Source organism: Mauremys reevesii, linkage group 5 (assembly GCF_016161935.1).
Source record: "Mauremys reevesii isolate NIE-2019 linkage group 5, ASM1616193v1, whole genome shotgun sequence".
NCBI lineage: Eukaryota > Metazoa > Chordata > Testudines > Geoemydidae > Mauremys > Mauremys reevesii.
This window is the reverse complement of record NC_052627.1, coordinates 79,253,909-79,259,908: the sequence shown is the minus strand read 5'-3', so window position 1 is coordinate 79,259,908 and position 6,000 is coordinate 79,253,909. Positions and strand designations below refer to the sequence as shown.

At 48.5% G+C, this 6,000-nt stretch overlaps 1 protein-coding gene across 5 annotated transcripts in view; it reads left to right on the top strand.

The window, feature by feature from the left end:
- Nucleotides 1-1,813: 1,813 nt before the first annotated feature.
- Nucleotides 1,814-6,000, top strand: part of IRF2 (interferon regulatory factor 2) — a 66,238-nt gene continuing 62,051 nt past the window's right edge. For 2 of the 5 annotated variants that reach the window (XM_039540471.1, XM_039540465.1), the window contains exon 1: nucleotides 1,814-2,051. The gene's annotated coding sequence lies outside the window, so the exon portion shown is untranslated. The other 3 variants (XM_039540469.1, XM_039540468.1, XM_039540466.1) reach the window with 3 other exon arrangements.

The following is a 6,000-nucleotide window of genomic DNA, read 5'->3' as shown; positions in this document are numbered from 1 at the left end:
CAGAGCGAGCAGCATACTGGTCAACAGTGCGGGATCCATTCCTGCAGACTGAAGAGGTGGAGCACACAGTTCACAAATCGTTGAAAGATGGCACCAAATGCAGATGGAAGCACAGGAATTGTTGGGATGCGAAGCAATGCATCACGGGGCATTGGGACAAGACCCAGGATGCCCCGCAACCTGCTCCGCCTTCCCACAACTCTTAGCGGCAGAAGAGGAAAAGATGCTCTGTGGGATAGCTGCTACGAGTGCACCGCTCCGAATACCGCTGCAAATGCAGCAAGTGTGAACATGCTATTGCGCAGGCAGCTGACACAATTGTGAACACACAACAGCGGTTTTCTTTCAGTGCTCTCTGAATGGCGCTGTAGCTGCTGGTGCTGTAACTCTGCCAGTGTAGACATACCTTAAGGTTATGGCTACACTACAGAACTTATACCTGCATAGCCTCCTGGTGTAGATGCAGCGTAAGTTGACAGAAGGAGACGTTTTACTGGTATGGGAACACCATCTCCCCAAATGCCATTAGCCATTAGAAGAGGGCTTCTGTCAGCATGACTGCGTCTATCCTGGTGGTTTAGTCTGCATTGCTGTGTCACTAGAGCGTTTTTTTTTCTTCCGCATCTCGGATCAATGTAGCTATGGGCCAGTATAAATTTTAATAGACCAGGCCTCTGTGACTTGCCCAAGGTCACACAGGAAGTCTGTGGTGAAGCTGGGAAATGGTCCTGAGTCTCAGGATAGTGCTCTAACCACTAGACCATGTATTTTCTGACACAACATACTGAAAAGATCTGAATAATCCTAGGGCCTATTCCTGCAAACCTTTACTCATACTCCATTTGAGCAAAGACATGTGGGATTGGGGCTCAAGATGGGAAATATATATTATTTCAGTGACAGCTGAAGCTTTGAATAAAGACTAAAGGAAGGCTTGAAAATTAAACTTAAGATTTTCAGATGCAATGGTCAAACTGCACATAAGATAGATCTTTCTGTGAAGAAATTGAGTATGTGCTGGCCGTGAATACACTGGCAAACTGCTGAATTTGTACATACTCAGTTTTCAGAGTGGTAGTCGTGTTACTCTGTATCAGCAAAAACAACGAGTCCTTGTGGCACGTTAGAGACTAACAAATTTATTTGGGCATAAGCTTTCGTGGGCTAGAACACACCCACGAAAGCTTATGCCCAAATAAATTTGTTAGTCTCTAAGGTGCCACAAGGACTCCTCCTTGTTTTTGCACATACTCAGTGTAATGGTAGCACAGACCTGAGTTGTGCTTGTCAAGCATACAGACTTTGTGGACCTATTTTAGCTTCAACCAACCATATTGACTTGGCTTTTAATTTTGGTCCATTTCTTATGTACTTAAGACACTAGGTTTGTTTTCCATACCATTTTATTTTCAGGCTTGTGCATGCCCAATTTCAGTACATACATTTATTTCCCTTTAAAGCTGTATTTCCATAGAGATCTGGAGATTGGGACATTTGCCCCCTCAAATCCCACTCCACCCTAGAAGAGAACAATCTCCCAGTCACTTATTTGTGGATTGTTTGGAGGAGGGGAAAAACATGAGGCTGCTGTCTTGTGTTTTTAGTTTTCCATGCCCTGGAACTGAAAGCTCTTTCTGTCTCTCTCTGCCTTCAACACACTAACATACTGCTGCTCGCTGCCGCTGCTGGAGGGAAGTGAAAATGAAATCGACTTTTCCGAGAAATGATGAAAGCGGCTGTGTCTGCCAATGAAAGGCTGCGGTAAACTTCCGCACCTCTCCCATCTCAGCCCCCCCCCTCCCCCCTCCCGGCATCTTTGCACAAACAGGCCGGGGAGAGGTGGGGGGAATTTCCAAGCCTCAGCTCCTCGCAGTTTCCTCTCCTTGTTTTGCTTTCGATCTGGACTCTTCTCAGCCAAAGCTGAGGGAGTAACTTTTAGTTTTGCTCCTGCGATTATTCAGCTGAGTGTTTTCATTTCCATTTTGCATCCCCTGGCAACAGCGTTAACCTTGAGGAATTATATAAATACCGCGAATAATACATTAAACAAGGTAATTTTTTTAAACTACTACTGTCTCTCTATGTGGATTTACACAAATGTTTGGCAAACAGGAAGTGCCTGCTCTCAAATAATTAATATTGATTTAAAAATAAAAGGTCAGCGGTGTTATGGATCATATGATTTTAGGTGAAGCTGCTGCTAGGGAAAGGAAGGTTAATTTCACTTTTGCATTTGAAAAGGCAGAGAAGGTGATCGACTGGAAGGAAGGACATGTGTTTGTCTCGGACCGCGTCGAGACCGATTGTGTCCAGATCGGCAGGGTTTTGGCTTTGAATTTATTTTGAGTCTAATGGGGGGAGATGATCAACAACGGAAACAAAGGAGGGAAGCATTTAATTCTCCCGCTGTGACGGATGGGAAAGCGAGCGCGAGAGAGAGTTGGACTGGGAAAAGAAACAGGCAAGAGGCGAAAAAGACGCCAAACAACACAGAGGGACATAAAAGCAGCAACTTCCACCCCCGCGGCGCGAGCCTGACCCCCCGTAACTGCGGCACACGGAAAGTTAATGGAGTGGCGGAGCTGAGCGGGGGTGGGGGGGCTGCGGACATTTCCTGCAGGTGATCAGCGCCCCCCGGCTGCGGGGATCCCGCTCGGTTCGGGGCCCGATGCTGGTGGCAGGGAAGCCGCGGTGAGACATGTACCGAGCAGGAGCAATTGCTGCTCAGCAGCCGCGGGGGAGGGAGCCGGAGTCACAGCAAGGGCGCAGGGCAGCGGTTCCCCCCGGGCTGTGCACGTTGGGAGGGGCCGAGTAACCCCTTCCCCGCCCGGCCCAGGGAGCAAGCGGCAGGCCGGGCCGGAGTTGGGAGCGGATCCCCGGATGTGCGGGGCTCGGCCGCGGCACTTGTTGCAGCCCGGGGGCCTTGGAGGGGGATGGGGGCCGCTGCTCCCTGCAGAGGGCTGGCGGCGTCTGCTGCAGGCCCGGGCTGGGGGCGCATGGGCAGCGCCCCCAGGCCGGGCCTGCAGGCGGGAGGTGCCTGGCGGGGGCCGCGCTTCCCCCTGGGCCCGGTGCTCGGGTTGCGGGGAGGGTGTCGCTCACCCCCCAGTGTTGTTATACAAGCCCCAGCACTCCCCCTCCCCGGCAGGCGGTGACGGAGCCGCCTCTTGTGCCCAATGGCGGGGCCGAGCCCGGGGCCTCCCGCGCGCCCCTGGCTGCTGCCGGCGTTCGGACTCTGGCGCGCGGGCGGGCGGGCGCAGCTCCCTGGGCAGGGTTCGCAGCGCGCCCCTCCTCCAACGCCGCCGCCCAGCTGCTGCCTGGGTCTTTCCCCCCTTCCGCCCCGCCAGGCCCGGCCCGGCCCGGCCTCGCCTCCCTGTTGGTGCCTCAGCTGCGGAGATGCTGCCCCGGGTGTCCCCTTCCCGCCGGCCGCGGGGAGAGCGAGCTTGGGCACCGCTAGCCGTGTAGTTAGGCCGGGCCCAGCCCCCGTCCTGACCCGCTGCAGGCCGCGTGCTGTAGCCCTGGCCTGGGGGCTGCTGCTTGTATTCCAGCGGCACCTGAGCAGGATCGGGGCTGCCCTCCTCCTCCGGGCACTGCCCAAAAACACAGTCCCCTCCTCTCTCCTCTCCTCCCTGTTAGAAACGCACCTACGTGCACTGGGCCTAGAGCACAGTTTGGCCCTGGCTGTGCTACCAGCCAAACAACCTTTACCCTCGGCTAGCCTGGGCTGTACTAGGGGAAATGATCCAGATATTTGCTGGCTCAGTTCCCCTGGTGTTAGCAGTGTTGGGAGCCCTCTTGTGACTGTTGGTCTACAACTTGGGCCTATAACAGCCCTGCCTGGTGCATGTAAACTTCCATTTCCTACCACTGTTCTCAGCGTGGCTGGCAATAGACCTGCCTTGAGCCAGTTAGATGATGTGGTGCTTAAAACAACCGTGGCAGACGGTGGGTGCCTATAATAGGGCTCCCAACATTGGTATGTCTAGTGGGAAAGCTGTGAAAAATGCCTTTCAAGGCATTACTGCTAATAGCTATAGTTGTAGGAAGTCCCATCAAGGAAGACCTTGGGGAACCTGCATTATGCATTGAGTACAGAAATGGTGCTTGGTAGTATGCCGAATGCAGAGAAATTCCTAGTTCATTCCCCAACAAGTTTACCATCTAAGATGCTCATTGACAAGTATGGGTAATTTTCCCAGTATAAACAGAAGCAAAATGTCTTTGAGACATGGGTCTGTAGATGTGGCCAATTGCCTTATACGATTTTTATATGAAAGTAATACACACTTTGAATCTAAGATTTTTCTATAGCAGCTATTACTGTGGTATAAAATGCTTGTAAAAGCAGCTCTAGATAATAACACTGGGTTTGTTTGTGTTTCTGTTGTGTGTGTTGGAATTGTGGTCTAAATGCGACAGCAATGTCCTGTAAAACATGACTGAAAAAGTATTTCTGTCATGTGCCCTTTATGCACTAAGATACCAAGTTGATCCACCCAGGCAGATTCCTAATAAATGCAGGGAGCCTTACTGAAGTCAAGGGGGCTCTGCATAGGCACAGAGTACCAGCCACATGATCAGCTTGCAGGATTGGAGTCTTGTATTTTTTTAAAAATATATTTCACACTTGCACTACTTGAAGTTTCATCGTTCAGCTGGTATTGATGTTTAAAATGTGTATATTGGTTGTCACTAAGCACATTCTGGGTGATGTGCTTAGGATCTGATTATTAATCAAAGTGAACACCATCAGGCTAAGGGCCATGTCCTGGACACTTTTCCCAAACAAAATTCCCTATGAAAACAATAGGAGTTTTGTTTGTGTACAGCATGCAGGGTCAAATTCTCACTCAGATAGAGGAGTCTGTTTTCAGTGTCAAAGTCTAGAACTTTGTGCTTAATTGGTATATGATTATAATTTATAACACAATTTGATGTGCAGAGATTTTTAGATTGCAGTCACTTAGCTATAGTAGGAATTGTAAACTAGCACTCCAATTTGTTGAGATGAAATACCAACTTCTAAATTTAAAATAAATCTTTTTTTATTAGTTTTGCATAGTTTACCTCTTGCAGTAAATGCTTAACTTAGTACTATGAGAAGAGAATTCACTACTGCACCAACATTTAAATTCACTGTAACAGGAAAAATGGTGACACAATTATGAAAGCAGCACAGTTAAGATTCAAAGTCTCTGTGAGATAGATCAACATTCTGAATAAGTCTGAATCTTTCCTCTGCCCTCAGATGTTGCTTAAGGCATGAACAAGGCCTATCTGTCCTGGGCTGCTCTTTGCATGTCCTCTATGTGCTAAGTACCATAAGTTTGCCTTCTGAGTAATCTGGTGAAAGTATTCTTTTGATTGGCCCTGTCTACATTATCACTAATTTATACTGGCATAAAACAGCAGAAGACCTGAGCGTTCAGTCTGAGAGCAATGGTTTTCTTGCTACAGTATTCACTTGCATTAGCAATGAATATGTTGTACTTCACACTGCAATTTTGTAACCAGGATACAAACTCACAACATGGAAAATAAACAGTGTATTATTACCTTTTTCCTTCTCTGCTAATCAATATCCATATCCTTTAAACATGCAAATACATAGCTTTAAGAAAACCAGTAGTCCTATCAATGGCAATGGAACTACTCATGTATAAAAATAAGCATGTGTGTTAAGTGTTTCCAAGTGTTTCCCTGCTCTTGAGCTGTTTAGACCTTTAACGCACAGTTTTAAATTAGAGCTATAAAAGCATGGTGGTGTCTGCTTTGGTATAAATATTACAAATTGCTGGTGGTAGGCACAAGGGACCAGATTCACTAGTACGGTCTAGCTGTCTTGCACTACTTCCGTTATGTAAAGCTGCTGTTAGCCCAAATTAACTGATCATTGATAAGTTAAATCGGGTTTATGACTGCTTTGTGTTGCTTGAATGGCACAAGCCAGCGGTCCCCAACACAGTGCCCGTGGGTGCCATGGTCCCCGTGGGGGCATCTAAA